Source organism: Cupressus sempervirens, chromosome 5 (assembly GCF_028749045.1).
Source record: "Cupressus sempervirens isolate cs-2001-9-10 chromosome 5, ASM2874904v1, whole genome shotgun sequence".
Taxonomy (NCBI): Eukaryota; Viridiplantae; Streptophyta; class Pinopsida; order Cupressales; family Cupressaceae; genus Cupressus; species Cupressus sempervirens.
Genome location: NC_143122.1, coordinates 487,484,660 through 487,497,591, shown reverse-complemented (window position 1 = coordinate 487,497,591; position 12,932 = coordinate 487,484,660).

The window sequence follows — 12,932 nt, the reverse complement described above, 5'->3', positions numbered from 1 at the left end:
AAAATTGGTGCACAAATGATGCTGATGTTCTTTATGGACTTCCTATAGAATGTGTCCAAACCATGGAAAATTCAAACCTCTCCAATAGCCCTTGGTGTTGGCCAATTAATGATGGCCTCCACTTTAGATGGATCCATTTTCAGATCTCCCTTGGATATCACAAATCAAAGATACACCAACTCTTGTTTCAAAAAGTCACACTTCTCCAAGTTTATCTTCAACTTTTGTTCTTGTAGCCTTTGAAAAACCATCTTCAAATGTTTCTGCAAATGTTGTTCCTTATTCCTGCTATACACCAAAATGTCATTAAGGTAGACAACACAAAACTTCCCAATGAAGTCATGCAAAACTTCATTCATTAGTCACATAAATGTATTAGGAGCATTAGATAAGCGAAATGGAATAACTAGCCATTCATACAACCCTTCATTAGTTTTAAAGGCTATCTTCCATTCATCCCCCTCTTGTATCCTTATTTGATGATACCCACTTTTGAGATCTATTTTAGAAAAATATGAAGCTCCCCCCAAACAATCCAAAAAATCTTCTATTCTAGGAATATGAAATCTATATCTTATAGTTATCCTATCAATGGCCCTAGAATCGCTACACAACTGCCACTTACCATCCTTCTTTGGAGCAAGAATCAAGGGTATGAAAAATGGGCTAAGACTTTTCCTTATCAATCCCTTGTCAAGAAACTCTTGCATTTGCCTAGCAATCTCTTCATTTTTCCATGGTGTCATCTTATATGCTACCTTGTTGAGTAGCACCACTCTAGGAATAAGATCAATCTCGTGACTAATGTCTCTTATTGGTGGTAGAGACTTAGGCATTACCTTAGCAATGATGTCCTTATACTAGTTCAACAACTCTTCAACTTCTTTCAGGCTTATTGTTCTACGTTCCTTCTTCCTATCTTCCTTAGGCTTCAACACCAATGCAAAGCCTATTCCATCTTCTTCAAGAGTATTAATGAACTCTTTCTCACCCACCATCAAAACACTTGGTCCAACTTGACCAACCCCTTTCTCTTCTCCTTCAAAATTCAATTTGTATGTTACTCCATCCTTTTGGAAGCTATAAGAATTCTTCTCACCATCATGGTGTGCCTTCCTATCAAATTGCCAAGGTCTTCCCAACAAGAGATGGAAAGCATCCATGGGCAATATATCACACAATATTTTATCCTTATATCCCCCTATACTAAACTCTACCCAAGCTTGCTCATTCACAACTTCTTGTTGCCCTTTGTTCAACCAACTAACCTTGTATGGACAAGAATGTGGAAGTCTCTCTAACTTCAATTTTTTTATAGCCTCAAGTGAGATGATATTATCTGTGGAACTTGAATCAATTATCACCTTGCACAACTTGTCTTTCACCTTACATTGAACTCGAAAAAGAGCCCTCATTTGAGTGGTATCTTCTTTCACCGTTTCCCTAAGAAGTGTCCTCCTTAACATGAGACTTTCTCCCTCAACTTCTATCATCAACTAAGCTTTTGGTGAGTTCATATTAACATTATCTTCTTGCACATAATCAACTCTCCTTTCACCATTTTGAGAAGCAGATTCCCTTTGTGGACACTTATATTTTTGGTGCCCTATTTAACCACAATTGTAGCACTTCATTCCTAAAAACCTGGATCCTTTGCCTGATCCACCTAACCTTCCTCGATTAGATCCCCTTCCATTGTAGCCTCCTCTACTACTTGAGTCACCTAGTTGCTCCTTAGGGTTAGACTCGCCTTGGGACCTTTGGCCTTGTCCTCTATTGTTGAAGTTTCCTCTACCTCGGTCATTCCTTCCACTTCTCCCTCCTAGTTGCTGATCACCCTTCCTCTTCAGCTTCTCTTCAAGTTTAAGAGCAAGTTGAAAACACTTCCCCAATGTATTTAGGGCTAAGAGGCTAATCTCCTAGGGCGAGCCCATAATTGTGGGTTACACTTTTTTGCCTAAACTGACACTCAACTCTAAATTTTCAAGAAAACTTTCACTTTCAAATGCAAATTCCTATTTAATAGTTAGGAATTTGAAGATGAATTAAACTAGAGTCTTTTAGGATTTTGTGTCTAGATTCTAAATATATTTATTTTAATTTTTTTAAAATTGAGTTTATTGAATTATTTTTTCTCCTACAAAAATTAGTATGATATCAAAAACCTAATTTTTAAAGAGTGACACTATTTTTGACACACAACTTTTTTTCTACAATAGATATGAACATGATTCTTTTGAATTTAGTTTATTAACATCCATACCTAAACCGTAGAGTTGGTCTTATATCGTTATCGTTAGTATTTCATATTTTATTGTAATTAAAGTTGGCATATTACTAATTTAGACATACGTGGCTTTTGACACATGTAACTTATTATATATTTACCCAACTTCAAAAAAAATATTGATTGAAAGGTGACTCAAATATGGAGATTGTACTTATTTTTCAAAAATTTTATTTTTTTATTTACTATTTTTCCATGAGTGTTGAATATTTCAGTTTATTTTTTATAATAAACCTATATTCAATTCATGTTAAAATATATATACCTAAAAAATTTGAAAAGCACCAAATTCATAGTCATCAAAAAGCTAGTTCAGAGTACTTCAGTCATGCAAAATTTTACGTCTTCAGTGCTCCATTTGAACCTGGTAATTCAACTTTGAAGAAAGGAAATCAATGAAAATACTTCAAACTATTCATGTAGCCTTCTATCTAGCTAGTTTCGATAGAAACTTAGTTTCTATCAAAACTATGGGCAGTCTAATCGGGCGGTTAACAAACTACTTTCTAGTTTCGATCGAAAGTACTGTGGTAGTTTCGATTGAAACTATGGAAACATGGTGTGGGATCTTGCCTAGTCTACCCCTAGGGGTGTTTCTCTAGTCGGCCCCTAGGGTTTTTTCCCTAGTCAGCTAATAAGGAGGTTTTTCTAAAGATTTTTTTTTTTAATATAAATATGAGTTTCATTTTTTTCAATTTACATTTATGTGTAATCAAGTTATTGGGTTTTGAATTGGGAAGAAAGAAAAATTTGACAAACTTCAACCTATTTTTGAATTTTGGAGGAAGAATTTACGACATGGGTAATAAAGATAAAAGAGCAAGTAAATATGCATGAAGAAGAACTAAGGAACAAGAAGATGAAAATCGTCGAAAAATGGTAGCAAGATACTATCTTAGATTAGGTACACATGCACAATATTTTTTCCAATGTATTTAATTTATTTATTTAGTTAGGATTAGGGTTTAAATCAAATTAGGAATATGACATGTATCTTAAATTAGCATTATTGGTAACTTAATAAAGAGTTCATTTGAAATTATGTTCATATTTAGGCCATTAGGGTTTATTCAATTATGTCCATATTTAGTCCTTAGGGTAAATATTACATTATAAATAAATTTAAATTATGAATTTATTTAGCACAAGAATTACCTTGTTTATTCAATTATGTTAATAATTTATAGCCCATTAAGGTTTATTAGATTATAATTAAATTTAAATAAATGAATTTATTTAGGATGTAGTCAACCAAGACAACCTAGCGACATTGGAGAAGGTTCATCCCAAGTTCAAACAGGTACATGTGCATCTCTTGCAAGTATATAATATAGACCTCTCTAGATTTCTAGGTCTCTATCAAACTTTATATCTTTAATTTTTAAATTTAGTGAGCAATATTTCCCCTTATTTCCCCTTATAAACTTACTTGATTTTATTTGTTATATCATGCACGTGCAACTCTAGTAGATGATGCAAATGTTAGACATGAGGAAATTGAAGATGAAGCGGATATTGAAGAAGGACCATATGAAGGTTAGATAATTTAATCAAGTAAATAATATTTCACTCAAGTTAAACATGTATATATGTATACATATATGCCTTTGTTTCATTTTTTCTTGTGTAGCCCGAGATCAAACAACAAATGAGAATGTTAATCTAGCTCAAAGATTGAAGAGAAAAATTAATCATAGAAACATAGATCATTTAAATGAAATGGATGTGGAAAAATTGAGAGAATATTCTAATCAACCTACAAATACTACGAAGAGGAAATTGAATAAAAAGTCTTAAGATATAATTGCACAATTTGAGAATCTATCAATAGTGGAGAAAACTCAACTATTATCAATTTCACTTCTTAAAGATGAATTAAAAGAGCCACTGAGACTATTGGGTATAGATACAAGTATAAAAAAGAGGAGGACTTCTAAACTAGAAAATGATATTGTTGAAAGTGTTAAGGAAGGGTTACATTCCATTGGGAAAAAAACTAGATTTGTAGATAAATCCATTGCATGAAGAGTGATACTAACATCTATTTTAAATAAGAAAACATCCCAAAATAGATAGATCTCTTCATTATCATCTCATTTTGGGTATAGTCAGAAGAAAATACTACATTATCTGAAAAGGAGAAACAATTTGAATGATAGTACATTAGAAGGAAATTAGGCACTAATGTGTAGAGCTCCTCGATCTGACAAGATTGGGGAAATAGTTAAGAACTTAGTTATTCAATTTTGGATTGATAATACTCGTCCTTCACCAAATAGAAGAGATATCATCAAGCAGAGGATTGAGCCTAATGAATATATTCAACACGCAAAACATTGGTTGGATGTCACTCAACATGAATTGTATCTCTCATTTTGTAATTTAAATCCTAACATAAAGATTGGACAAACAATGCTTGAAAGATTCAAGCCCTATTTTGTGAAGATAAATAAATCTTTTGAAACATGTTTTTGTCAATATCATGTTGAATTCGATTTGTACTATGAAGGGTTTCGAAAGATGATAGAAGAAAGTGGTGGAACTTCTCAAAATACTTTTCCTAAATGATTGAGTCAATTCATAACATCAATTTTATGTGACAAACCAAATGATTGTGTAATAGGTGAAATAGATTGCATAAGAGGAACTTGTGAAATATGTGGTAACTTGACTAAATTTCCTTTGAGAGAAGAAGATACTAATACGACAAGGATGGTAAAATGTAAGAGATATAAGTACATAAAGTCAGAAACAAAAGTTGGAAAAGAATCAACAAGGTTAGAATATGTAGAGGATGAGATATCGGCTAGAGAATTTATGTCAAATTTTCATAAATTGATTCAACTATATATACACCATGCATTTTTTGCTAAGTGGCAAGTAGAACAATTTCAAACACTAAGAGAAACTTTCCCACTCGGAACAATTCTATCTATTGTTGACTTTGTAGAGAATTACTCTTTCGTATCTCAAAAAAAACTTCAAGCAGAATACTACTATCATGAGTAGGTTACTATTATGGTTCAAGTGTCATATCAACATGCACAAATTGATCTGGATGGTGTGGAAAGTACATATCAAGCATGAGTCATTAAAAAAGAGTATCACTTTTACATTAGTGATGATAAAGAACATGACACACCTTTTGTAGAACATTTTTTTAAGACATTTTTTGAATATTTGAAAAACAAAAACATTAAAATAGAAAAACATTTTGTATGGTCAAATGGATATGCAACACAATTTAAATCAGCTAGACCATTTTATGCATTATGTAGATATCATCGATACCTTAATATACCATACATTTGGAGTTTTTTTGAGAGTGGACATGGAAAGGGTGAGCATGATGGTGTAGGAGCTTGTATCAAACATGCTTTAAGAAAGTATCAAATGGACTATAAAGGATATTACATTAATAATGCTCATGATGTGGTTGAGTGGTGCAAAACACATTTTTTGGTGCCAACAAATATAGATAACACATCATCACAAGTGGATCGACTCATACCATTTAGAGTGTTTTGGGAGGTATCAGGTATATATAAATAAATTTGTTTATATTTTTAAGTTGAATCTTAAATTTATATTTAATATGTTACCTTAGATGATCTCTAACTAAATTATGGACCTTGTGTACATTCAGGTGTTGATAGAAGATCAATGCATGCATGCAAGAGGGTAGAGAAGACACGATCTTTGCATTCAGTTATGAGTACAAATAGTAATGTGTGATCATTGTACACAAGAGAATACTCATGTTTTTGTCCTAATTGTATTGATGAAGACTATGATGGTTGCATTAATCAAGAACGTGGATATGTGGGTGAATGGACTTTGGTACCACTAGATGTTATTAATACGAATGAGTTTGAGGATGAAAACTATGATGATATTCCATTGATTTCTATTGATTATAACCATATTTCAAGATTGATTAGAGTTGGAATGTATGAACTATATATATACCTAGATCATGTACATGTATAAATTTTTCATAATTTTGGTTAATTTTTATTATATATATATATACTTATGTACATGACATGTATCCAGAATTTTGACAAATATAAGTTTGTGTAGGAAATGCTTTTGCAGTCATGGTAGAATCAAAAAATGTAGAAGGTGTTAGCTATTATTTATTACGTTGCACCATGGAAAGAGAGAAGCTAAAAAAGACTAAAATAAGTGATGAAATTATTTTTCCCACAGGTTAGCATAGAGTTGAGTTATGTACATGTATGTCAAGTATCTATGTTTTTTATGAATTCAAATTCTTTGACTTAAATTCAAGATTGATGTATTTTTTAAATGTGTACATGTGCAGGATCTGTTGTTGTATAGGGAACATATTTGAAGCAAATAAAAGTAATTAAAAATGGGATTCATTTCACTGATTATCAACCTAACAATAAGGTATATCAATATAGTAACCATGTTATTGCCACTGGTCTAACTCTTCATCCAGTCAAAGGACCTAGAATATGTAAGAGGAGGCTCCATATTGATGATCATGAGAAAATATTAAATGTTATCCAAGAATGAGCTGATCCACTTGATATGAGATAGAAACAACTCCTAATTTGAAATGTAATTCAAGAGCAATTTGAGATTTGGTTCAAACTATTTGAAATTTGGTTGAACAATCATTTGATCAATTTGAAATTTGGTGGAATAACTAATTTTCTAAATTGAACTTTTACTCTTTCATTTTTAAGTCAATGTCTTGAATTCAAATTGTCATAAAGTAACTAATTATAGAAATTATGAACTTATATGTATGTGTGTACACTAATTACCTGACATGTGCACCTTGAGGGAAAGAAATTCGAACACCACTTGTCTTAAGGGAATAAAATTAGGAGTCTATAAAATTAATTATATTGACATGTACGCTTTCAATTTTAGGACATGTGAGCTTTCAAGTTCAAATTGTGATTTGTTTAACTAAATTTTGAACATGTACATGTTTTAAGTTGGACTTGAATTAGAACATTGGGCTTAAGGGGACAAAATTCTAGGATATGTGTACAAATTAAAATTTCACTATGATTAAAATTTGAAATGTAACTCAAGAACAATTTGAAATTTGGTTGAACAATCATTTGATCAATTTGAAATTTGGTGGAATAACTAATTTTCTAAATTGAACTTTTACTCTTTCATTTTTAACTTGATGTCTTGAATTCATTTAACTTTCTATTATATTGAACTTTCTCTTTCATCTAACTTGTCAATTTTAGAACACATGTACACTTTCAATTTAACTAATTAGGACATTTGCTTTCAATTTTAGGACATGTGAGCTTTCGATTTAACTAATTACTTGACATGTGAGCTTTCAAGTTCAAATTATGATTTGTTTAACTAAATTTTGAACATGTACATGTTTTAAGTTGGACTTGAATTAGAACATTGGGCTTAAGGGCATAAAATTCTAGGATATGTGTACAAATTAAAATTTCACTATGATTAAAATTTAAAATGTAACTTAAGAACAATTTGAAATTTGGTTCAAACTATTTGAAATTTGGTTGAACAATCATTTGATCAATTTGAAATTTTGTGGAATAACTAATTTTCTAAATTGAACTTTTACTCTTTCATTTTTAACTTGATGTCTTGAATTCATTTAACTTTCTATTATATTGAACTTCCTATTTCATTTAACTTGTCAATTTTAGAACACATGTACGCTTTCAATTTAACTAATTAGGACACATGCTTTCAATTTTAGGACATGTGAGATTTTGATTTAACTAATTACTTGACATGTGAGCTTTCAAGTTCAAATTATGATTTGTTTAACTAAATTTTGAACATGTACATGTTTTAAGTTGGACTTGAATTAGAACATTGGGCTTAAGGGGATAAAATTCTAGGATATGTGTACAAATAAAAGGGATGAGTTCTATAGATTTACTCAAGTTAGAAATTATGTACAACTAATTACTTGATACTTGAACATTTAATACATGATATATTACTAGACATTTAAATTACATGAAATATATATATATATATATATATATATAATAAATATATTACATGTCTCCATATCTAAATAAATTACTTACATATCTTAGATAGAAACAATTTATAATATACTAGATCTAGATCTATAATGTATTAGATTCCACAACATAATGTAACATGTGTCAATCATCTTGAGAACAAATAACAAAAACATGTATCTATCTAGATATCTATCAGAACATAATATCAAATATAAATAGCATGCACACATGTAGACATGCAGATCCAAGTACATCTATATCAAATCAAATATAAATATAACATGCATCATGTGTGTATATAAAGTGTCTATCTAATATATGAATGTCTCTCTAGATGAAAATCTAGAACAAATCATCTAGATAAAAAAAACTATAGATCATTAGGTGCAGGACTATCATCGCCATGCCTCCTCACAAAGTGGTTTGAAGACTAACTATCAAGGTGCTCACTAGGATGTGCTAACCCCTATATATAAATTCAAGAGAAAGTGATATCAATACATACATTTAATCAAGAGAAAGTGATATTGAAATACATGTACACATAATCAAAACATAAATAAACATTACCTGTCCATTACTGACATCATCCAATGAGTCTCGATGATGTACACGATTTGGCATCAAAGTAGGAGTAAAAAGAGGCATGTCCCTCTAAATTGTACATGTGCACATGCAACAAATCAAATTAAAATTTCTCTATGATTACAAATCTACGTGCATGATATACATACATGTGCACACATGCACATGTGTAAATTAAATTAGTTTCAAATGATTGAAATTTTAACATGAACAAAAAAAAATTACCTGTGTAGATGGTGGCATCTAATAATACTCAGACTACCTAGCATCGATCATGTCCACCAATGCATCTAGATTTCGCTTTGTCGCATCAAGGTCCATCTCTACATCTACGTGAGCCCCATGACTAGTGACTAGCACACATCCTAATAATGATGAGCCAAGTGGACTATGTAGATGAGATGGCATAGAAGTAGAATCATCATGTGTCAACAAGTCCATCCATCATGTGGTCGACAAGCTCAAATCAACATCATTAAGGCCCACATCTGAACTCTGAGCCTACCCTATAACACTGGCTGAAAGGTTTGTGGTATGTATATGTCTCTCTAGAGAAAAAGAGTGATCAGGAGGTGCATCATCATGTGCACTACCACCATGACCACTACCTGATTAATGAGAGGAATATGGATGAGGATGTGTCCTGGTACTACCATGGACACGATCTCGAAGATCTGATATGGGTATGCCAAGATGCTCTGATACAAATCTATATGTATCTAATAGATCCTTAGCTAGACCAATCATAGCATCTCATGCCAACACTCCAGTGAGACCCTTTAAGCTAGCCACTAAAGGGATCCTACTGCATTGTACAAGTCTCTTGAAGATGAAGCATAGGATGATGATCGAGAATGTCAACGAGACATCAAATACTGACCAACCTCATCACTTGAAATAGATCTCACAGCTGCTGCAATCTCTCCAACTCCTTGAATGACCCCACATAACTGAGTTGTATGCATGGCCTAATCAACCGATGGACCTTACATTGGGGAAATAGCCAACACCCTCTCTCTGATAATCGATCTATGTGCCAATGGGGGATGACCTAGCTGCTTATCAGCTAGTCTACCACACCCCTATCCTAAATGTGTTGCCAAATATGTGTAGTTCACCACTCTATATAAGCGACCCTCTGCATAAAGCTGCTAGGAAAAATAGAGTGGAATTTGATCGTTATTTGGATAATGACCATGGGCAGCAATGAAGCATGGGTATATCAATGCAGCCATCTGTAGATCTTTAGACTTGAGGGGAGAATACCCCTTCACATACTTTTGTGAAAGATAACGAGGGAAACATTCCCTCTTTAGGACATCTTTGGGCACCAAGCCCTGCACCTCTTAGAGTGAAAGACTAGAGGAGACCTCTTGTCTCTTACTGTCAAGGACAATCTGTATAGTCTATGCAGAATATGGGGTAGTGCAATGAATCTCATCTTGAATAAATGTTAGGCTATGTAAGATACTCTGGCATGTACCACTATAGACATTAGAGCATGTGCCACTAGTCAGGGATTCCTAAAGTCTATGAATCTCTTGGTTAGTGCGATCATAAAGCTCCTAAGGTGGGATAGGTAGCTGATCATGGGGGACATGATGCTGCTCAGGGGGGATAGGATGCTTCTCGGAGCTTGGGATAGGCTACTTGGGCCTGGGTATAGGCTGCTCAAGGGGGACAGGCTGCTTGGGGGGATAGAAGGTTGTTGATCAACCATGTGTCAATGTATGTAGGTGCATGTATAATGTGTAAACCTAAAAATTAAAATTAAAATATATGACATTTAATAAACTTGAAATTTATATTAACATGTGTATGTATCATTTGACAAAATTAAAAAACTTGTATCTAAATTGTTTTAATAAAATTAAACATGTGTACATATATATAGAAGTCCTAAAACATAAATGAACATGTACCTTAAAAAAACTAAATTTTAAAACACACATGTTATATATAGAGTTTGTAACTCAAGGACCTTTTAAGAACTATATGTGCAAGTTATATTTCTATCTAAGTTAGATTGAATGTTCAAAGGTTTTAGACATACGTGTGCACATAAACTTGTCAAGTGTAATTTAGGTCCACGAAGTAAATATGCATATATATGTATATATAGATATATGCATATACACATGATATGTATATTTGCACATATAGATCATGTGTGTGTGTATATGTGCATATGCACATATATATACACACACATGCATGATATGTGAAAATATATATATCATGTGTATATGCATATAGATCTATATATGTACACACATAGACACACACACACACACACACATGCATACTAGGATAAAGTTTAGGTTTAGGGTTCTGCATTGAGGTTATGTTGTGGTTGTTTAAATCATGGTTAGCAAATTACAGTTAAAAGTTGGAATAAAAATATAGTTAGGTTTGGGGTTTGGGGATGGCTAGCGTAAGTGTTACTACTAATATTAAGCTTTAGGGTCAAGGTCGGATTTAACATCATGATTAAGGTTTTCGTTAGGTTAAATTGTATTAGTGATATAGTTAGGTTTAGAATTATTCTTAGGTTAGAGAAATACTTTTCTTAGGATTATTGTTAGCATAACTTTGGTTATGATTAAGATTGTAGTTAAGGTCAAGGTTTATGGTTAAGGCTATAATAAAGGCCAGTGTTAGGATTCATATAATGCACCATGTAGGGTTAGAGTTATGGCTTTGATTAGGGATAGGGTTACGATTAGTGTTTATATTATCTCTTATTTAGGGAGAGAATTAGAATTTGGTTGGGTTGAGGTTTAGATATAGTTTGAAAATATTATTTGAGGTTAAGGTTAGGGTTTACATCATGGTTGGTCATGAATAGGATTTGGGTTAAAATGACATACCTAGGTTTTATGTTTGGGTTATGGCTAGGGTCAATGTTAGGCTTTATGGTTGAGGTTTTACACCACATGGTAAGGGTTTGGATTAGTGATATATAGTTAATTTTAGAATCATCTTAGGTTAGAGAAATAATTAGATTGGGGTTTTAAAAAATTAGGCTTAGCATTTCAGTTATGATTAAAATTGGAGTAAAGCTTATAGTTGAAGTTAGAATTAGTGTTAGAGATTTTTTTAAAGGTCATGGTTATGGATAGTTTTAGAGTTTAGATTAGGTAAAATAGTTAGAGTGTACTTAAATAAACTTTATTAAAAGATAATATTATATATTTAGATAATATGGATGAAAAAATATCTTTAAAATCTAAATAGATCTAAGGATTTAGAACAATATGAAGAGACAAAAGGTTAAGACTACAACAAGAATACTAGTTGAAGGAGGAGGGAATCATGTTGCCCAAATTGCCTAATATTTATCAAAAAGATAAAAAATAACATCAAGATCAAGTGAGGATAATAATGAGAGGAGATTATCATATCACTCACTTACTTCATACACCATGGAGTCTAGAGTGACATTATGGGCCTAAGAAATAACTATAAGTGGAGGAGGTGTTTGTATCATCTACTTGCTTTGTGCATTAAGAGATCCACAATGACATTAGAGGCCTAAGAAAGAACAATTGTTGAAGGAGGAGAGTTTGGTCATCTACTTTCTCTATACATCATGGGATCCAGAGTGATATAGCGGTCCTTGGAAAGAACAATAATAGAAAGAAGAGGGGATCCTAGATCTTCTACTTACTCCATACATCATTGGAATCATAGTGAGATCAAAGGTCTAAGCAAGAACTATAAGAAGAGAAAACTGACAGGTAGTCATCCACCTATCTCACATATGAGTAGAGTGACATAAAAGACTTGAGCATGGATGGTACTAGGAGGCAAGACCCAATCATTTACTTGTCCCACTATAAGATCTAACATGACACAAGATTTAAAATTTCAACACAAACACAAGTTACATACAAAGTTGCAAGTCAACAATAAATAAGCACAATTAAGTAAAATCAATAATAGACTACAATTTCAAATAAGATATGATACATCAATAATCAATAAAAAAATCAACCAATCTATTGAATACAATAATTAAAAATTTGTTAGAAGATTTTGAC